Below are 23,560 nucleotides of genomic sequence, written 5' to 3'. Positions count from 1 at the left end.
GAATAAGATCAGAATACAATGAACAAACTGAAGAACCAAGAAGTCAGCTAACTTATTCACCATCTACACCTAGTAAGCCGTAGAAGTAGGATTTAAAAATCTCCATCTATCTGATTCAAGAGCCCACTCTTTCCAACATATCACCTCCTAAGGTTGAAAAAGATGAGAAAATTACAGTTCATAAAAATGGTTGTGAGCTTATTACAATGGATAGCTTAGTAGAAAGTGGGTAATTCTATGAATTTTTTTCAAGAAATATGTAATGGTGGGCTGAGGAAAAATCTTGGATTAATACAATTCAATAAGGTAACATATCTAAGTACATATGTTTAAAATTTTTGTACCTTTTGAACTCTGAAAAGATAAATGACCCAAGTGATTTTTAAAAATTAGTACATTTCAAAACAGAGACTTACATTTTTATTCTGAAGAGATAATCAGAGATGCTCACATTTACGTGCGAAATTACAGCATTCATAGGGAATGGAGACAATCTGAATGTTTAACCAAAAAGGAGATATGAAGTTTATTTCATATGATGAAATGCAATGCATCCCTAAGAAATGAAGCTCATAACTTTTTGTCATTTATTTTTAATTGTGGTAAAATACATATATTTATTAGTTGACCATTTATAAGTGTACAATTTTATGGCATGAAATACATTCACAATATTGTATAACCATCACTGTTATCTATAACCAAAACTCATCATCCTCAACATAAACTCTGTACCTATTAAATGGTAACTCCCCATTTCAACTCACCTTCAAGCCCCTGGTAACCTCTATTCTATTTTCCGTCTCCATTAATTTGCATGTTCCAGGTATTTCATGTAAGTGGAGTACAAATACAATATTTATCTTTCTATATCTGGCGTATTTTACTTAGCATAATGTCTTCAAGGTCTATCCATGTTGCAGTATATAAAAATTTCATTCCTTTTTATGGCTAAATAACAATTCGTTGTATGTATACCACATTTTGTGTCTGCTGATGGACACTGGGGTTACTTCTGGCAATTGTGAACAAGGATGCTATGAACTTGGATATACAAATATCTGTTTGAGTACCTGATTTCAATTCTTTCAGATGTATTCCTAGGAGCAGACTTGCTGGATCATATGGTAGTTCTATGTTTAACTTTTTGAGGAACTGTCAAAATGTTTTCTAAAGCAGCTGCACCATCTTATATTAACATCAGCAATTCATGAGGGTTAAAATTTCTCCACATTGTTGCCAACATTTGTTATTTTCCATTTTCTTTATTATAGCCATTTTAGTAAGTAAAAACTAGTATCTCATTGTAGTGTTGACTTGCATTTTCCTAATGACTAATGGTGTTGAGCATCTTTTCAGGCCCTTATTTGCATATCTTCTTTGGAGAAATATCTGCGCAAGTCCAGTGTCCACGTTTGAATTGGGTGGTTTTTATTATTGTTGTTGAGTTGTAGGAGTTCTTTATATTACGAATATTAATGCATTACTAGATTTCTGATTTGCAGATATTTTCTTCCATTCTACGGATTGTCTTTTCACTTTATTGATGGCATCGTTTGGATGACACTTTCTTAATTTCAACGAAGTAAATGTTACCTACTTTTTCTTTTGTTGTCTGTACTTTTGGTGTTATTTCTATGAAATAATAATCCAAATCCAAATCCAATGACATGAAGACTCTCCCCAATTTTTTTCTGAGACTTTTACAGTTTTATCTCTTATGTTTAGGTCTTTGATCAATTTTGAGTTAATTTTGTATATAGTGTAAGTTAAGGGTCCCACTTTATTCTCTTGCATGTGGATATACAGTTTTCTTCAGATCATTTTCTGGAAAAACTGTTCTTTCCCCCATTGAATAGACTTGACTTGCATGTTGAAAATCAATTAACCAAGGGATGTGAAGAGGTCTTCAAGGAGAACTACAAACCACTGCTCAATGAAATAAAAGAGGATACAAACAAATGGAAGAACTTTCCATGCTCATGGATAGGAAGAATCAATATCGTGAAAATGGCCATACTGCCCAAGGTAATTTATAGATTCAATGCCATCCCCATCAAGCTACCAATGACTTTCTTCACAGAATTGGAAAAAAACTATTTTAAAGTTCATATGGAACCAAAAGAGAGCCCGCATTGCCAAGTCAATCCTAAACCAAAAGAACAAAGCTGGAGGCATCATGCTACCTGACTTCAAACTATACTACAAGGCTACAGTAACCAAAACAGCATGGTACTAGTACCAAAACAGAGATATAGACCAATGGAACAGAACAGAGCACTCAGAAATAATACCACACATTTACAACCATCTGATCTTTGACAAACCTGACAAAAACAAGAAATGGAGAAAGGATTTCCTACTCACTAAATGGTGCTGGGAAAACTGGCTAGCCATATGTAGAAAGCTGAAACTGGATCCCTTCCTTACACCTTATACAAAAATTAATTCAAGATGGATTAAAGACTTACACATTAGACCTAAAACCATAAAAACCCTAGAAGAAAACCTAGGCAATACCATCCAGGACATAGGCATGGGCAAGGACTTCATGTCTAAAACACCAAAAGCAATGGCAACAAAAGCCAAAATTGACAAATGAGATCTAATTAAACTAAAGAGTTTCTACACAGCAAAAGAAACTACCATCAGAGTGAACAGGCAACCTACAGAATGGGAGAAAATTTTTGCAATCTACTCATCTGACAAAGGGCTAATACCCAGAATCTACAAAGAACTCAAACAAATTTACAAGAAAAAAACAACCCCATCAACAAGTGGGCGAAGGATATGAAAAGACACCTCTCAAAAGAAGACATTTATGCAGCCAACAGACACATGAAAAAATGCTCATCATCACTGGTCATGAGAGAAACGCAAATCAAAACCACAATGAGATACCATCTCACACCAGTTAGAATGACAATCATTAAAAAGTCAGGAAACAACAGGTGCTGGAGAGGATGTGGAGAAATAGGAACACTTTCACACTGTTGGGACTGTAAACTAGTTCAACCATTGTGGAAGACAGTGTGGCAATTCCTCAAGGATCTAGAACTAGAAATACCATTTGACCCAGCCATCCCATTACTGGGTATATACCCAAAGGATTATAAATCATGCTGCTATAAAGACACAGGCACACGTACATTTATTGTGGCACTATTCACAATAGCAAAGACTTGGAACCAACCCAAATGTCCATCAATGATAGACTGGATTAAGAAAATGTGGCACATATACACCATGGAATACTATGTAGCCATAAAAAAAAGGATGAGTTCATGTCCTTTGTAGGGACATGGATGAAGCTGGAAACTATCATTCTTAGCAAACTATCGCAAGGACAAAAAACCAAACACCGCGTTTTCACTCATAGGTGGGAAATGAACAATGAGAACACTTGGACACAGGAAGGGGAACATCACACACCGGGGCCTGTTGTGCGGTGGGGTAAGGAGGGAAGGATAGCATTAGGATATATACCTAATGTAAATGACGAGTTAATGGTTGCAGCACACCAACATGGCACATGTATACATATGTAACAAACCTGCATGTTGTGCACATGTACCCTAGATCTTAAAGTACAATAAAAAATAAATAAATAAATAAGAAAAAAAAAGAAAATCAATTAACCATATATGTGGAGGTTGATTTCTGAGCTCTCTGGTCTATCCCATCAGTCTATGACTGTTCTTATCACAATACCATACTGTTTCAGTTTAGTGTATTGCTATTGTAAGTTTCAAAGCCAGGAAGTATGAGTCCTCTAACTTTATTCTTCCTTTTCAAGGTTATTTTGGCTATCCAGGGCCCCTTGCAATTCCATACAAATTTGAGGAGGGGCTTTTACATGTCTATGAAAATGGCTGCTGGAATATGATATGGATTTCATTGAATCTGTAGATCACTTTGGGTAGTATTGATATCTTAACAATGTTAAGTCTTTCTATCAATGAACGTAAGATATATTTCCATTTATTTAGGTTTTTCTTTAATTTATTTCAACAATGTTTTGTAGTTTTCAGTGTACAAGTTCTTCACCTCCTTAGTAAGATTTATTCTAACTACCTAATTCTTTTAGGTGTACTGTAAGTAGAACTGGTGTCTTAATTCCCTTTTTGAATTGCCATTGCTAGTATACAAACACACAACTGATTGTTGTGTGAGCAACTTTGCTGAATTTGCTTATTAGGGCTAGTAGTTTTCTAGAAGATTATTTAATATTTTCTCTATATATGATCATGCCATACTTGTATAGAGGTAGTTTTAGTTCTTCTTTTCCAATCTGGAAAAATTGTTAATATTTTAAAGCTATAGAGATCAAGATTTATGTAAAGTGAAAAAAACTACAATGAAATATACTGAAAGGTAGTACTGACTGATTCTGCAGACGATTGAATTATTTATAGCTTTCTGCATGTTCTTAAATTTTTGTAATAAAATTTGTTTTATTACTTGCCAGGCACAGTGGCTCATGCCTGTAATCCCAGCACTTTGTGAGGCCAAGGAAGGCAGATCACAAGGTCAGGAGATTGAGACCATCCTGGCCAAAATGGTGAAGCCTCATCTCTACTAAAAATACAAAAATTAGCCAGGCATGGTGGCACGTGCCTGTACTCCCAGCTACTCGGGAGGCTGATGCAGGAGAATCGCTTGAACCTGGGAGGTGGAGGTTGCAGTGAGCTGAGATTGTGCCACTGCACTCCAGCCTGGCGACAGAGCAAGGCTCTGTATGATTTCTTTTTTCTTTGTTTTGTAGCTGTGACACCAGTTGAAATAAGCAATCAAACATATGTCACCAAATTCATCTTTTGGGTATTTTCTAACCACTCCAACCTACAAGGCTTGTTCTTCCCGGTCTTTCTGGTCATTTACCTGACACTCTGGGAGAACATGCTCATAATGGTGGCCAGCAGATTTAGCCCTCCACACTCCATTGTATTATCTCCTCAGTAACCTGAGCTTCCTGGATATCTGCTACATGTCTACCACCATCCTGGTCATGCTGGTGAACTTCTTCCAGGAGAAGAAGACCATCTCCTACGAGGGATGCCTTTCCCAGATCTTCTTCCTTGCGTCATGAGCCAGCACTGAGGGTGTCTTGCTGGCTGCCATGACTTATGACCACTGTGTGGCCATTTGCCACCCTCTTCAATATAAGCTCCTAATGAGCGGAAAGGTCTGTTTGGTGACTGGGTTTTGGATGTGTGGGCTGCTCAATTCTGGGACACACACAGCACTGACAGCCACATTCATTCTGTGTAAATCCAACCCAATCAGCCACTTTCTCTGTGTCATCCCATTGCTCCTGAAGCTCTCCTGCTCAGACACCTGTGTCAATGAGTCTGTGCTCCACGTGGTAAGGGCCACCACTGGCCTGAGCCCCTGCCTGTTTATGGCAATGTCCTACATATTCCTCATCTCTATTATCATTAGGATTCCCTCTGCTCAGGGCAGGAGCAAGGCCTGCTCTACCTGTGCCTCCCACATCACCATGGTGGTGGTCTTCTTTGCAACAGACCACTTCAACTATGGCAGGCCCAGAGAAGGGTGCTCCCTAGACACAGACATCCTGGTCTCTGTGCTTTTTTGTGTTGTGACTCCAGTGTTGAACTCCATCACCTACAGCCCGAGAAACAAGGAGGTCAAGAGTGCAGTGAGGAGGTTGACAGGAAAACACAGATTCTCTAGTGAGGTCAGCAACTAGATCCCATTCTGGATTACAGAAAAACATAAACATTCTAGTTTCAATTATAATTGTGCCCACTCCACATAGCATCTTTTGACAACTCTGATGCCCATCCCACCAGGACAAACAGCTATACCTGTGCTGAGCACTTAACACATTGTGATGTTGCATGCTTTGTTCTCTAATTCACTGACACTTTGGAACATTTTAATTATCCAGTCCCAAAAAATAGCAGTCACTCCCTATTTGCCCCCAATTGTGTAGCTCTAAACAACCACTAATCTGTTTCTGTGTTGTTGGATATTGCTATTCTGGATGTTTCATATAAAGGAAATCATATAGTATGTGCCTGGTATGTCTAGCGTCTCTCAATTGATATAATGTTTTCAAGTTTCATCAACATGACAGCAAGTATCAGTACTTCATTCCTTCCTACTGCTAAATAATTTCCATCATATAGATATACCAGATTTTATTAACCCATTTATCACTCGATAGACATTTTGGTTATTTTAACTTTTTATGAATAATGCTCCTATAAAAATTTATGTACAAATTTTTGGTAGACAAATATTTTTATATATCCTGGGTGTATGGCTAGGAAAGGAAGTGTTGGATCATATGGTAAATCTATGTTTAACTTTTTAAAGAACTTCCAGACTGTTTTCAAAGCAGTGGCACCATTTTACATTACTAAGAACAGTGAATGGGGTTTCTAATTTCTCTACATCCTCACCAACACTTATTGTTATGTCTGCCTTTTATTATAACCATCCTGGTATGTATGAAGCACTACATCAAATACAATTTTGATTTACATTTCCCTGAAGGCTAATGACCCTAAGGGTTTTAAGAATCTCCATTTCTGTGCTACTTCTTCGCACATGGAAAAACCCGTTGCTAGGGGATTTTCGAGCTTTAGTGACTTAACTCTTAACACCGTCTAATGTTTTTATCTTCATTCGGTGCAGGAAAATACTGTAAGATTTTCAGACTTATACCTTCTCCACATCTGGGCCCTACAGAGCTATTTGATGGCTCTGTCTTTTTCCCCTTCAGAACTCCACAGCAAGCAGTGCCATCACCAGGTTATGAGCAATGGCAGGACCAGAAATCAGGGGCCACAAAGGTCTAAGGGGTGCTGGTGGGAAAGAAGGGAAGCACTGCATGCAGGGGGCAGCCCTAACTAGGAGCTGCTTGAAGCTGAGACAGCAGACGTGCTGTAGTACTGTGGCTCCAGATACAGTCCCTCCGGTGGGGCATGTGGCATGAAGAGGCTAGGTCCAAGCAAAGCCCATGGCCGAGGCCACCATAACAAACAGAGAAAACTCCCTTATGTGTTGTAAAATCCAACCAAATAAGCCCACATCCATGCATACCCCTTCACTCACTAACGAGGAGGAGGACAAGGCTGTCTTTCAGGCTTTAGCCACCACAACTCCTGACAACAAATCCAGTACCAAACTCCATTCACAATGTCTCCAAAGAGCTAGAAAGCTGACCTCTTCATTGCATGCTGGGAAAAGATGATTGCCATAACCTTAATGAATCCAAGAGAGAACTAATTGCTCTTCATTTCTACACTTTCTAATCAAGCTGCTGCCCTTGAGTTGTGTTTGTACTTGGAGAAGTCCCAGAACATCTGCTTAGAGAGAGATTAGATGGATACTCCCCAAAGGACAGTCCACAGGCACTTATACATGGCCATCCTAGAAGAAGGAATCATGGAGTGATCAAAGGGGATTTTTGGTTCCTGTGTTAGGCAATGACTACGCCGTAGGCAGCTCCTGGAGTGGCAGGTCCCCCTCATCATGCATGGAGTTCAATAGCCAGTTGTACCAAAGAGTATTCTTTCCATAGTAGTGTGGGGAGCACAAGCCCCACCCCCAAAGCCAGAAATCCAAGCCTTTCAGTGAGACTCAGTGGTACGTAGGTTATTTATCATCACAATTGAGAAAAGCTGCCCAATGTCAGGACATACCTACCACTTAATAAACATACTGTATATTGTGCATATTTTTATTACCATTTGGTAACACTTATGTAATGATGTATTTTTAACATCTTTTCTGTGTGTATAAATTTCAACAGTACAACTTATAGAATTAGAGTAGAACTTACTTTAGAAATTATCTACTCCAGAACCTAAGGAATGCCTGAGTTATTTAAGTGAGATAATATAAGTGAAAAAATTTTCATGGCATAATACAAAATGCAAAGTATTAGTATTCTATTTTTGACAAGCAGGACAGAAAGGAATAATTTTTCGGGAGAAAGCATAGGGATATATTTCCACTATTACACATTACAGTACAACAATAGGTGCAGACAAAATAATTGTTTAAAGAAATTTGATTAAATTCATACAAAACATGTATTTGGAAACATTTATTCGCTAACCAGGGGTTCTCATCTTTATGTGGCAACACATTGATGTTTGGAAGAGGTGTGTTGCAAGCAATTTATTGACTATAATACAGGCTTGAAGCTTGCAAATGATTTACTTTACCTATGATTCTTTTTATTATAAATATACATTTAAAGTTATTTGTAAATAATTTCATCCCCAATCATTTGCCTTAGAGATTATTGATTGGGAAAGAAAGAAGCAGGATTGCTGCTCTCTGGCTGGGAACTGTGCAGAACGTGCCACATGGTCTCCATTGGAACCATTGTTCTTACAGGGCCATGGCGCCACATTTATGCCCCAACAGGCTGTTCTTTTCCTCAGGTGTCTAAGATGTTTGCACCAGAACCACTGAACAGAAATGTCCTCCAGAGGTCAGCTGAGATGTCCCTTCTTAATCTTTCTCTGTAGGTCTGACTAAACTGCTGGATTTTATATCTTTCCTGTTCCCCTGACTTCCACCTGAGTTGATCGTGAACAGTCTTTGAGCCCCAAGCTTTGGGTCCCCTTTCAGCTTGGATGCCACTGGGAGTATCAGGCTCTGTGATACCAGGGTCAAGGACCTAAGGCACCTTCTCATAGGTAGGGCATTGCAGGCCAGTCTTTCTCCACTCTGACATACATGTTCATGAGAGGGGGCTCAGAATTTGCCAGTGGCTCTATGCTACCTCTGGCATAGGCTTGGGAGGAGTGCAATTTTCTGTGAGACCTCCATAGAGTTACCCTCTTGTCAAAGTTAACACAGGTTAAGAAGTGCAAATCTATGTCATGTTTCAGGCAGACACAGATACTGAGAAATATGTGCCCAATAAATACTATATGGTCTCATCATGAGGCTGATAGGGTAAATATAATTGGTGGAAAAATAAGTCAATAATTTCATCCTTTTTTTAATTCCAAGAAATTCATTTGATCAGTGTTAGCATTAACTTTTGTTTTGACTTGTTTTGTTTCGTTGTTGCTGCTGATTGAACCGATTCTCAGGAGATTGAAAAGAGGTAGGTATTTTTCTTATTTGGATCTTTCTCTCTCTCTTTATTTTATGGAATTATGGAACGCAGAACAGGGAATTGGAAAGAGTATGGTCTTTAGAGTCAGATGGACATGGGTTAAATCCCAGCCCCTAATATAGTAGCCAGGTAACTTGAAGCATCAGTTTCCCTACCATCAGAGTGAACGGGCAACCTACAGAATGGGAGAAAATTTTTGCAATCTACCCATCTGACAAAGGGCTAATATCCAGAATCTACAAAGAACTTAAACAAATTTACAAGAAAAAATCAAATAACCCCATCAAAAAGTGGGTGAATGATATGAACAGTCACTTCTCAAAAGAAGACATTTATGCAGCCAACAGACACATGAAAAAATGCTCATCATCACTGGCCATCAAAGAAATGCAAATCAAAACCACAATGAGATACCATCTCACACCAGTTAGAATGGCCATCATTAAAAAGTCAGGAAACAACAGGTGCTGGAGAGGATGTGGAGAAATAGGAACACTTTCCCACTGTTGGTGGGACTGTAAACTAGTTCAACCATTGTGAAAGACAGTGTGGTGATTCCTCAAGGATCTAGAACTAGAAATAACATTTGACCCAGCCATCCATTACTGAGTATATACCCAAAGGATTATAAATCTTGCTGCTATAAAGACACAGGCACACATATGTTTACTGTGGCACTATTCACAATAGCAAAGACTTGGAACCAACCCAAATGTCCATCAATGATAGACTGGATTAAGAAAATGTGGCACATATACACCATGGAATACTATGCAGACATAGAAAAGGATGAGTTCATGTCCTTTGTAGGGACATGGATGAAGCTGGAAACTATCATTCTGAGCAAACTATCACAACGACAGAAAACCAAACACCGCATGTTCTCACTCACAGGTGGGAACTGAACAATGAGAACACTTGGACACAGGGTGGGGAACACCACACACTGGGGCCTGTAGTGGGGTGACAGGGATAGCATTAGGAGATATACCTAACGTAAATGAGGAGTTAATGGGTGCAGCACACCAACATGGCACATGTATACATATGTAACAAACCTGCACATTGTGTACATGTACCCTAGAACTTAAAGTATAAAAAAAAAAAATCAACACCTACTATATAAGGTTGTTGTGATACATACATGAGACTGTGTGTACAAAGCACCCAGTACGGTTCCTGGTACCTTGTAAGTACTTAATAAGCAGTAGCCACCATTATATTTGGGGCTATCATTACTGTCAATCACAGGGCTATGTAGAGATGGAAAGAAGCTGGGATTGTTTGTTAAGCCAGTTTCTGTTATTTGGTCAATCAAACACAAATAACACACTGTGAACAGTGGTGCTGAGCAGAGTGTTCTGTGAAAGGGAAGACATTCCATTTACATTTTATGTATTTTTCACTTATGTGAAATTTTTCAGTGAGCATGTGCTACTTTTGAAATTTAAAATCCCTATATAGTTTTTATTTAAAAAATGAAATGTAAAGACAAGACTCCCTGTATAGTTCCTTAACTTTTCCTGTGAATCTATAATTGTTCCAAAATAAAAAATTTTAAAATCTCTATTTGATAAATGACATAAAATAAGGGATACATATATATATTACATAATATTGGAGCCAAGGAGGCTTTTGGTCATGTGAAATGTTTACCTTCCTGGAAGAAGTTCATAAACACCAAAAGTGGATTTCCACAAGGTAGGTGAAATACTAAGAGACAACTGATGCACTTGGTCTGATCTGATCTTATGAAATATGAAATTTTCGTGGTCATAAAAATGCTGTTTTCACATTGACAGAACAATGAAATCTTGGAGCTAAAAAGGACTATAAGAATCAACTCAAAAGATCTTCACTTGAGACATGAGTTAATCTTCTTTGCAGGAGATGCAGCAATCCAGCCTCTATTTGAATATCTCCAGTAGAGGTACCTCATTACTCTCTATATATTATAAAATGCTTGCTTAAGTAGCCTAAATTCAATTAATGAGACAAGAAGTTGCAATGTTAAAAAAAAAGAAAGAATAGTTATCAGGTCTCTATGTATAAATATCTTATATTTACACACTTCAATTAAGTAGAAATTATAAATTTCTATGTATAAATATCTTATATTTACACGCTTCAATTAAGTAGAAAGGTGGAGATTTCAATTCAATATGCCAAGTGGATTACTGAGAAATTCTTGGAATGAAGCAAGTAAGTAGAGTTGTGAGCATGTAATTGAATATTCATACATTGTTTTGAAAAGGGGGTGTTGCTCATTAGTCAAAAATGAGACTCCGAATTCAGAATAGCAGGATAAACTCTTAAAGTCTCAGTTTTCTTATCTGCAAAATGGGGTTAATAACAGTATTTACACTTTTTAGTTGTTTTGAGAATAAATGGGATAATCCATGAAGATTGCCTGGCACATAGCACATGCTCAACAAGTATTTAATAAGATGAACAGTGTTGGTATTAGTAATATGTACAAGAGGATAGGAAAACACAGTGTCTTACTTTGAGGTGGCCTTGACTGGCTAATCACATATTTTCCAGGAAGGTGTCCGGTGCTGAATAGGTGAGAACAACAAGGTCATCTTTTTATCATCACCATAGGCTGCTGAGATAGAAGGGACCTCAGAGGTCAACCAGTCTGGATCTTTGTTTAGGAAACAATGAAACAGAAGCCTAAATCATACTCTAACAGAAGTAAATCTCTAGGTTACTCCCTTCATAATTTTCAAAGAATATGTGATTTGAGACAAAAAGGAGGGGGACAAAAGTTGGAGCAACTTAGAAGGAAAGACCCAATTCTGGGCACCAGCCTCCATGGCTCTGCTTCTCTGCGCTCTTTACCTCAAATGATTATCCCCCTATTTCTGCCTGTTTAAGTCCTTTAAGGTCCACCACAGTGCTACGTCTTTAAAAAGCTTTTGGTGTCTCTAATCCCATAGACGTTCTTTACGGTGCTTCTATATTCATCAAACATTTATTGAATGCATGCTTGTACATGAGGCTCCAGGCTACATTTTCATATAGAATTGAAAGGCTCAGACTGTAACTTCAAGGTATGTGTATTTAAGATGGAATTGGGGGCTCTGAGCAAGCACTGAGTGTTCTATTCCTACAAGTGTTTAGCCAGGGGCTATCTGACCAAAGATTAATAAAGGAAAAAAAATAATAATAATTTTAAAAGTAAACAAAATGTCATAAAGCTCTCTGCCTCATATTGTAGTTTACCTTCCCATTAGATTGTTTATTGAAGACAGGAATTAGGTCTTACTCCCCTTTGGGTCTCTTTATAATACCTATTATAGAGCTGTATTAGACCCTATGGAGGAACTAAATTGGTTTGAATTGAAAACTAGCCACTACCAAAGAAAGATTATTGGAAAATCCTGAAAGAAAGTAAGAATTTCATAGCTTGAAGAATTTTATAGCTATAAGGCACTTACATGTCATAAGAGGTAGCAATTTGTCTTTCCTTTTTCCTTTACACTAGGAGAAGTGCAGGTGAGATATAAAGCAATGAAAGAAATATTAAATGCTAGAATAAATTTCTGAGATGCAATGAAGAATTTTTCTTGACAAATAATTATTAAGAAAAGACTTAACCTACTAATTTTAGAGGTAAGTGTAGCTCTGTCTGTTAGGTGGAAAGAGCTTATGCTTGTGGCTCAACTGTGGTCCCTGGGTCAGCAGCATTGGTGTTGCATGGGAACTTACTGGAACTGCAGGTTATTTACATGCACATTCAAGTTTGAGAACACATTGGCCTGCACAATGACCTCTGAATATGTTATCTGGTTCTAGGCACTCATATTATGGGAGAGCTTACAAATAGAAATCTAGGCCAGGTGAAAATAATTCATATATTCACGGCAATAAATTAACTTCACCACAAGCACCTGAAATAATTTGGTTTTCTTTTAGAGAAATTGTCCTACGTACTGGTATTTTGTGTGTGTGTGTGTGAGAGCGTGCATGCACGTGTGTGTGTGTGTGTGTGTGTGTGTGTGTGTGTGGTTTAAGTAGATCAGCAACTTACTGGGCAACATGAAAATTTGATTTAAAAATTTTAATCATTGCTTTGTGTTATTGAAATTAAATATAAGTAGATGTTTCCCTGACGTGCTGTAAGGATTTTCAAAATCACATCAGTTACTCTAGTTTAGTTTATGCCCATTTTGTTTCTTTTGAGGAAATAAATCCCTTAAGGTTAGTCAACAAAACACTTCATTTATTGCCAAAGCAAAAAAAAAAAAAATTCCTCTTTTAAGACCCCTATGCTTATTTTCCACAGTTTATATTTTAAAATTATTTATGCTTAACTTCAGTACCAACTTTCTATTGAAATTTAAATACTTTAAGCTCCTGAAGCCCCTGAGGTGTGGAATTTTTAATGAAAGCTGTACTGGCATATTAATCACATGCCTTGAATTCTCAGAATCAAAGATAAGAATGCATGGGCTTTCAAGACTATAGAGCAGTTTGCAAATATAAGATATTATCAGGTATCACTATTAATAATTATTATATGACTTAAACCCTCTGTGCCTCAGTTTATTTATCTCCAAAATGGGTGTGGTAGGTTGTCTTATAGGTTATTATGTGAATCAAATAAGTTAATACATGTAAAAAGCTTAGATGTAATACATGTAAAAAGTTAGCACATAATATAAATTTAACTAGTGTTAGCTATTATTATCTAATGTTTGTTTCTATCCATTACTCAGTTTGAAAAATACTGTTTGAATTCAGGTATGTAAAAATGTTGCATCTTTTCAAAGCAACTCATTGGGTTTTGATTGGATGCATTATACTAAAATCAATTTAATCATTAAAGAAAAACATACTTTGAAACTATTAAGCAAAATTTTTTTTTTTTCTGAGATAGAGTCTTAACCTGTTGCCCAGGCTGGAGTGCAGTGGTGTGATCTCGGCTCATTGCAACCTCCGCCTCCCAGGTTCAAGCAATTCTTCTGCCTCAGTCTCCTGAGTAGCTAGGATTACAGGTGTGTGCCACCACGCCCAGCTAATTTTTGTATTTTTAGAAGAAACAGGATTTCACCATGTTGTCCAGGCTTGTCTCGAACTCCTGACCTTGTGATCTGCCCTCCTCGGCCTCCCAAAGTGCTGGGATTACAGGCGTGAGCCACCACGCCCGGCCTAAGCAAGATTTTTTTTAAAGCCAATTTTTTGGTACAGAACCAGTCTAAGAAAAATCACCCTCAAATTATTTTTTTCTATGAAATCTAACTATCTCCATGCGATCATGGAGAATAAAGTCATTATTGTACAGGGAGAGGGTTTACAATGAGGCTACCTATTCCTAGGAATAAGTATTTAAATTCTAAGGGACAAGTGTATATTGTATTACAGAAAGTGTCACGTATAGGTGGTGATTGCTGATAATAAATTTTAATGACGACGGTGGTGACTGTCTCAGTCCTTTTTGCATTGCTCTAAAAGGAACACCTGATGCTGGGTAGTTCATAAAGAAAAGAGTTTTATTTGGCTTACAGTTCTGCAGGCTGTACAAGAAGCATGGCACCAGCATCTTCTGGTGAGGGTCTCAGGAAGCTTCCAATCATGACAGAAAGGGAAGTGGAGCTGGCATGTAAAGTAGCGAGACAGAAAGAACGAGAGAAAGGAGGAGATGCCAGGCTTTTTGACAATCAGTCATGCCATGAACTAATAGAATGAGAACTCATTACTGCAAGGATGGCACCAAGCTGTTCATGACAGATTTGCCCCCAGGAACCAAACCTCACACTAGGCCCCACTTATAACATCTGGGATCAAATTTCAACATGAAATTTAGAGGGTGAAATATCCAAACTATATCAGGGATGATGAGTAATAAGAAAAAATAAGGCGGGGCACAGTGGCTCACCCTGTAATCCCAACACTTTGGGAGGCTGAGGTTGGCAGATCACTTGAACCCAGGAGTTTGCGATCGGCCTGGGAAACATGTCCAAATCCTGTCTCTGCAAAAAATACAAAAAATTAGCCAGGTGTGGTGGTGCATGCCTGTGGTCCCAGCCACTCAGGAGGCTGAAGTGGGAGAATTGACAGCCTGGGAGGTTGACGCTGCAGAGAGCCAAGATCGCACCACTGCACTCCAGCCTGGGCAACAGAGCCAACAGAGCAAAACCCTGTCTGAAAAAAAATAAAAAAGAAAAAAGAAAGAATAAGAAAAAATAGATTCACATTACTACTTATCCCATCTTATCCCCCTGGCCCACAATAAATTAGATTAGCCAGTCAAACTAAGGAAAAAAAGTTATATGTAGACATATAGAGAGAGATTTTTTTTTTAATGCCCCATGAATATGTTCCTCAGGAACTGACTTCAACTAATATGAAGTCACATTTCAAGGCCTTTATAATAAGCAGTGTGTGCAACCTCAGAAACTATATTTTAGAAAATCCCTGAAAATTTATATTCAGTTTTCTAATTCAGATATCCATAGACTGGGTGGTGTTTGGATCAGTTTCCCAAAGTAAACTCTTACAGAACCACCTTCCATGAGGAATTTCATTTCTTCGTGTGAATACATCTAGACATATACCTATAAAAGAGATTTTCATATCTATCTTTTTGATATGAGGAGTTAAAAAAAAACCATGTCACTGATTTTCAAATGACTCGAAGTTTATGCAGTTAACAGAGAAAACAGAATAACACACACACATAAGAAATTTCCAGGAGTACATGCAGATTCCCAGCTCAGTTCCAGTGCTGATTTATTGTAAATCATTGCTAATAAGAGACTAATAAGGGAAATGCTTATTATTTAGGGAAATTACTTAGGAAAAGCAATGCCTACAGCTGACCTAGATAGGGTGGTATTTTCAAATCCTTCCTGGATACCTCTTCACCACATTTCCTGTAAACATTGAGAAGCACAAGATTCCCACCTTAGCCTTCCTCTCCTCTCACTGTATCTATTCTCCTTGATGGAATTTATGTACGTCTGTTGCTGCAACAGTTGTCTTCAGGATGACTCCCAAATTAATATCTGCAGTTCTAGCCTGTCTCCTGAGACCAAATCCTGTATTTTGAACCGCCTTTTGGGAATTTCTGCATGAAGATCCCACAGTTACCTAACATTCAACATTACTTGAATCTAATCCACTATCTCCTCCCCCTAAACCTGCTCTATCTCATGTATTTCCTGCTTTAATTAATGATTCCACCATCCAGCCTGCCTGCCCAAACTGACTCCATATCCTCACATGTCCTCACCACCCATAGACTTTAAAGTGCTTCAAACATGGCTTCCTCTCTGTGAACCAACGCTGCAGGGATTTTCTCCAAGCTCCAAAACATCTTTGGCTATAGACCATTTCATTTTAATCTGTTTTTAGCACTCAAACTACTCTTTGGGACCAAACAAAGGTGTTTTAACCTGAGGCACATGGACTATCAACAACAGGCAGACTCTGCAACTCTTCTTGCCCATTCTTACACCAAAGCCTGGCTTCCAGGCAGACACATAGCAAGACCCACATCTCTGAAAAATACTTTTTTAATTGGCCCAGCATGGTGGTGTATGCCTATAGTCCCAGCTACTTATGAGGCTATGGCATGAGGATTGCTTGAGCCCAGGAGTTTGAGGCTGCAGTATGCCATGATCACACCACTGCACTCCCTGGGCAACAGGGTGAGACCCCATCTTAAAAATAAAGGTAGGAAAAAATACAGCCTGAAGAGACAATACAAACATCAAAACCAAATTCAAATATGAAAAATATTTTTAAACTATCAGACAAGGAATTTAAAATTATAATGTTAATAGCTTAAAAGCCCTAATGGAAAAAGTAACCAATCTGCAAGATCACATAGTTGATTTCAGCAGAGAGGTGAAAACTATAAGAAAAGATCGAATGAAAGGGCAATAAATGAAAAACATGGTAACAAAAATCAAGAATTAATTTAACAGGCTCTTCAATAAACTTGATACAGCTGAAGAAATAATTGGTGAAATTATTTCAGGTCAATAGAGGCCGGGTGCAGTGGGTCACACCTGTAATCCCAACACTTTAGGAGGCCAAGGTGAGTGGATCGCTTGAGGTCAGGAGTTCGAGGCCAGCCAGGCCAACATGGTGAAACCCCATCTCAGGCTAGGCATGGTGGCTCATGCCTGTAATCCCAGCACTTTGGGAGGCTGAGGCGGGCGGATCACAAGGTCAGGAGATCAAGACCATCCTGGCTAACTCAGCGAAACCCCATTTCTAGTAAAAATACAAAAACAAAATTAGCCAGGCGTGGTGGTGGGTGCCTGTAGTCCCAGCTACTCAAGAGGCTGAGGCAGGAGAATGGCGTGAACCCAGGAGGGGGAGCCTGCAGTGAGCCTAGATTGTGCCACTGCACTCCAGCCTGGGTGACACAGCGAGACTCCGTCTCAAAAAAAAAAAAAGAAAAAGAAAAAAAAGGAAACCCTGTCTCTATGAAAAATCACAAAAAAAAAAAAAATAGCTGGATGCAGTGGTGGACACCTATAATCTCAGCTACTCAGGAGGCTGAGGCAGGAGAATCTCTTGAAACTGGGAGGCAGAGGCTGTGGTGAGCCAAGATCATGCCACTGCCCCCAGCCTCAGTGACAGAGTGACAATCATCTCAAAAATTTAAAAAAAAAAAAAGAAGAAAATAGGTCAATAGAAATTACACAAACCAAACACAAGGAGAAAAAAAGAGCTAAAAACAATTTTTAAGCCAGGGTGTCCAAGAGATATGGTACAGTACCAAACTGTCTAACATATACAAAATTGGAATTTGAGAAGGAAGAGACAAGTAGTAGGAGGAAAAAAACAACCAATACAGCATCACAAATAAGAATTACAGCAGACTTCACATCAGAAACTACACAGTTGCTAAATGAAATGGTGTGACCTCTTTAAAGTGCTAAATGGGAAAAAAGAAAAAAATAACCTGTTAACCTGAAGACATCCTTCAAATATTGAGAGAAATAAGGATTTTCTCAGACGATAAAAACTGAGGGAATGCGCTGCCAACAAATATACTCTAAACAAATGTTAATGAAAGTTTTTCAGGTATAAGAAATATACTGTAAGTCAGAAACTTGGATCTATACAAAGAAATGCAGAATGTCAGAAATGAATTAAATTAAAATAAATATATTGGGTTGAATAGTGTTCCCCTAACATTAATGTCTAACCAGAATGTGATCTTATTTGGAAGGAGTGCCTTTGAAGGTGTAATTATTTAAGATGAGATTATACTGGATTAAGGTGGGGCCTAAATACAATTAGTGGCATCATTATAAGAAAAGGAGAGGACAAATAAAGGCACACACAAATGAGAGTGCCATGCAAAAATAGAGGCAAAGATTGGAGTGATGCAGCTACAAGTCAAGGAACAACAGGGATTGTCAAGAACACTAGCTGTTAGGAAGAGACAGAAAGGTATTCTTCCCTAGAGCCTTCAAACTGGGTTTTAAAAGTCAATATCCAACTATATACTGTCTAAAAGAAACCCACTGTAAATATAAAGAAAGGGGCGAGTTGAAAGTAAAAGAAGAGAGAAAGATATACTATGCAAATGTTGCATAGTAAAAGTGGGCAAAAGATATATTAATTTTAGACAAAATAGACTTCAGAATGAAGGAAGATCACCAGGGATTAAAAGGAATATTGCATAAGGATAAATCACATCTCCAAGGAGACATTATCCTTCATGTGTAAACACCTGAAAAAGAACTTCAAATTACATGAGGCCAAACCTGACAGATCTGAAAGGAAAAATAGATAAATGCACAATTATAGTTGGAGACTTCAACACACCTTTCTTATTAACAATAAATATCAAGCAGAGCATATTCTTTGGCAATAATAGAATATTAGAAAGATATCTAGAATATTCCTAAATATTGGCTATTAAACAATACATTTTAAAATAACTTATGAAGCAAAAAAGTCTCAAAGGAAATTTTTAAATATTTTGAACTGAATGAAAACAAAAACACAATAAATCAAAAATTCTGAAATACAGCTAAAGCAGTTTTAGACAGAAATATATACCACTTAATGTGTATATTACAAAAGCTTGTATCTATAATCATTAACCTAAACTTCTGCCTTAGAGAAAGAAGAGTATATTAAACCCAAAGCAAATAAAAGTAAAGAAACAATAAAGATTTGAGAAAAAATCAATGAAATTGAAACAGTGGAGAAAAATCTGTGAAAATAAACTAGTTCTTTAAAAAGAGCAGTATGATTGATAAACATCTAGGCAGGCTGACTAAGAAAAAAAGACAGAAGACACAAATTATAAATATCAGGAATAAGACAAGAGTGATCAATACTGACCCTACATTAAAAGGATAATTATGGAATACTACTACTTGACAGCATAGATGAAACATAACACTTTCTTGAAGACACCAAAAGGTCCCAAAACTCACTCAAGAAGAAATGGATAACCTGGATAGTTCTATGTACGTTAAAGGAATTGAATTTTTAGTTTAAAACATTCCAAAAAAGAAAAGTCCAGGCCCATATGATTTGTTTTTTTTTCCTTTTTTTTTTTCCTGGAACTTGATAGATTTTTCTTCAAATAATAAATCACTAAAACAAAAAAGAAAAGGAAAGGAAAAAAGGACAGGATAATTGGAAAAACTTGAACACACTGACTTGATAATGCCTTAGTAGACATTATTTTCTTTTTTTATTTTAATTTTTTAAGTTCTGAGGTACATGTGCAGGATGTGCATGTTTGTTACATAGGTAAATACGTGCCATGGTGGTTTGCTGCACCTATCAATCCATCACCTAGGTATTAAGCCGAGCATGCAAACAACCCCCATTAAAAAGTGGGCAAAGGATATGGACAGATGCTTCTCCAAAAAAAGGACATACATGCAGCCAACGAACATATGACAAAAAGCTAAACATCACTGATCATTAGACAAATACAAATCAAAACCACAATGAGATACTATCTCACACCAGTCAGAATGGTGATTATTAAAAAGTAAAGAAACAACAGATGCTAGTGAGACTGTGGAGAAGTAGGAACACTTTTACGCTGTTGGTGGAAATGCAAATTAGTTCAACCATTGCAGAAGACAGTGTGGTGAGTCCCCAAAGATTTAGAACTGATGCCATTTGACCCAGCAATCCCATTAACTGAGTACAGATCCAAAGGAATATAAATCATTTTTTTTTTTTTTTTGAGACAGAGTCTCACTCTGTCACCCAGGCTGGAGTGCAGTGGCGTGATCTCAGCTCACTGCAACCTCTGCCTTCCAGGTTCAAGCGATTCTCCTGCCTCAGCCTCCTGAGTAGCTGGGACTACCAGCACATGCCACCACGCCCAGCTTATTTTGTTTTTTTTTTTGTATTTTTAGAAGGGACGGGGTTTCACCATGTTAGCCAGGATGATCTCGATTTCCTGACCTCGTGATCCGTCCACCTCGGCCTCCCAAAGTGCTGAGATTATAGGCATGAGCCACCGTGCCCAGCCTAACTCATTCTATTATAAAGATACATGCACGCATATGTTCATTGCAGTATTATTCACAATACCAAAGACATGGAATCAACTCAAATGCCCATCAATGACAGACTGGATAAAGAAAATGTGGTACATATACATCATGGAATACTATGCAGCCATAAAAAGTAATGAGATCATGTCCTTTGCAGGGACGTGGATGAAGCTGGAAGTCATTATCCTCAACAAACTAACACAGAAACAGAAAACCAAACACTGCATGTTCTCACTTATAAATGAGAGCTGAACAATGAGAACACATGGACACAGGGAGGGGAACAACACTCACTGGGGCCTGTTGGGGAAGGGCAGAGTGAGGGGGGAGAACATCAGGCTTATATGATTTCACTGTTGAATTTGACAAGGCATTTAAGGAACAAATTATACTAATTATATACAATTTCTCATAGAAAATGTAAGAGGAGAGAAATTTCTGCACATATTTTATATGGCCAGCATGACCCTGATAACAAAACTAGACAAAGATATTACAAGAAAAGAAAACTATAGATCATAAATATAGGTGTAAAAGTCCTCCACAAAATATTAGCAAATTGAATCCAGAAGCATATAAAAAGGATAATACATTGCAATTAATTGAGATTGATTCTAGGAATGCAAAGTTAGTTTATCATTCAAAAAGTCAATCCGTATAATTTACCGTATTAACAGACTAAATAAGAAAACACATATATTATCTGTGTAGATGCAGAAAAATCATTCAAGAAAATTCAACATCCATTCATGATGAAACCTATCAATAAAGTAGGGATAAACTGGAACTTTTTAACCTATTAAAGAGTATTGAGCACATATAATGCACCAGGGCATGTAACTTATATTATCTCATATTATTTTTTTCAACAATTGTAAGATAGACACCATTAATATCAGAATACAATGAGCAAACTAAGAACAGAGATCAGCTAACTTTTCCACTGTCTACATCTAGTAAATGGCAGATGTAGATTTTCAAACTACATCTTTCAGGCTCAAGAGCCCACTGTTTCTACTATATCATCTTCCTTTCAAGACAGAAAAAGAAATAAAAATTACAGTTCACATTAAAGGTTCAGAGATTAGAAAGCATAGCTTAATACAAATTTGGCAATTGTATCCATTATCTTTTCAGGAAACAGAATAGTTTCTGAGCTTAAATCTTAGACTACTAAAGTTTACTTTAATAAGGAAACAAGAAAAATATCTAAGTAAAATATATATTATTGGTTGAAATTTCTTACATCTTATTAACCCTGAAAAAAATTTTTTAACTCTTGAGAAAAATAGTTATGTAAAAATAGGCTGACTTAAAATTTAATTCTGAGAAATAATCAGAGATGTTCACAGATACTCATGTCTGAAAATTTTCATTCCAGGATTTATAATAGCAAAACGAATGGAAGCCATCTAAATGTTCAATCAGAAGAGAGATATTAAATTTATTCTGTGTGATGGAATAATAAAGTGTAATTTTGGGAATTTGTGCTCCTAAAATTTTAAACTTATAACCAGAGATCAGGATTCATATATAGAGAAAAAGACTGGAATGGATATACTGAAAGGTAGCATTGATTCTGTGGATGATTTTATCCTTCTTTATATCTTTCTGCATTTTCTTAATTTTTCATAATAAAAATGTGTTACATAAAAAATAAGATATTTACAAAAAGGAATTTAACACAGTGGAATGCAATTTTAGAAAGGAGCTAATGCAGAGCCAGTGAGAAATGAGCTTACTCTAACACGGGGGTTAATAGCTTGTCGCCAATTTTAAAAGGTCTCCATTTATTCTTACCAGCCAGAAGCCATACAAAACCCTGTGTGAAGTTGTGATCTTCCTGAAGGTACTCCTGCATACCTCTTCAGGCTGCTGTGTATACATTATTTGACATGGCTCTGCAAGTTCAGAAACCCAATTGTGGTGCTTTCAGTAGTTCCCATTATAGTTTCTTTTTTCTTATCATTTTGTAGCCGTGACATCATTTGAAATGAACAAACAAATGTCACTGAATTTGTCTTCTTGGAATTTTTCAACCATCCAACTGACAGGGTTTGTTCTTTCTGGTTTCCTGATCATTTACCTGACAACCTGACAACTCTCCTAGGGAACATGCTCATAATACAGGCCACCAGGGTCAGTCCTGTCCTCCAAACTCCAATGGGTTATTTCCTCAGCAATCTGAGCTTCCTGGATATCTGCTACGTGTCTACCATCATCTTGGTCATGCCAGTGAACTTCTTCCAGTAGAAGAAGACCATCTCCTGTGAGGGCTGCCCTTCTCAGATCTTCTTCCTTGTGACATGAGTTGGCAGTGAGGGTGTCTTTTTGGCTGCTATGGATTACGAACACTATGTGGCTATTTGCCACCCTCTCCAATATGGGTTCCTCATGAATGTGAAAGTCTGTGTTTGTTTAATGACTTGGTCCTGGTTGTGCAGGCTGGTGAATTCTGGGACACACACAGTGCTGACAGCTACAATTACTCTGTATGAACCCAAACCAGACCCACTACTTGCTCTGTGGCATCCCATTGCTCCTGAGGCTCTCCTTCTCAGACACTTCTGTCAGTGAGTCTGTGCTCCATGTGGCCAGTGCCACTGCTGGCCTGAGCCCCTGCCTGCTTACTGCAGCATGTGACATACTCATCATTTCTGCTATCCTTCAGATTCCCTCTCCTCAGGGCCAGAGAAAGATCTTTTCTACCTGTGCATCACACCTCACTGCAGTAGTGGTCTTCTTTGGGACATCCCCCTTCAACTATGATATGCCTAAGTATCTCCTAGCTACTTATCTAGGAACTTTGCTTTCAACAATTGAAGAAGGACCTAGTTCAGTAGTCAGATGGTATATCACTTTTTATATTTACTTAGACATTTACCCTTTCTGATGATTTTTATTATTTCATGAAGATTCTAGATTCCATCTGATATCATTTCTC

At 37.7% G+C, this 23,560-nt stretch overlaps 1 protein-coding gene across 10 annotated transcripts in view; it reads right to left on the bottom strand.

Annotated features, from left to right (window-relative positions):
- Nucleotides 1-23,560, bottom strand: part of FMO5 (flavin containing dimethylaniline monoxygenase 5) — a 344,784-nt gene that overhangs the window by 248,085 nt on the left and 73,139 nt on the right. Inside the window, exon 3 of one of the 10 annotated variants that reach the window (XR_009213641.1) lies at nt 11,618-11,759. The exons of 8 other annotated variants lie outside the window; for them this stretch is intronic. The gene's annotated coding sequence lies outside the window, so the exon portion shown is untranslated. The remainder of the gene's footprint in view (nt 1-11,617; nt 11,760-23,560) is intronic. One more of the 10 variants, XR_009213642.1, reaches the window with a different exon arrangement.

The sequence above is a fragment of the Hylobates moloch genome, unplaced genomic scaffold (genome assembly GCF_009828535.3).
Source record: "Hylobates moloch isolate HMO894 unplaced genomic scaffold, HMol_V3 SCAFFOLD_5, whole genome shotgun sequence".
Classification (NCBI taxonomy): domain Eukaryota; kingdom Metazoa; phylum Chordata; class Mammalia; order Primates; family Hylobatidae; genus Hylobates; species Hylobates moloch.
This window is presented reverse-complemented; position numbering and strand designations above follow the sequence as displayed.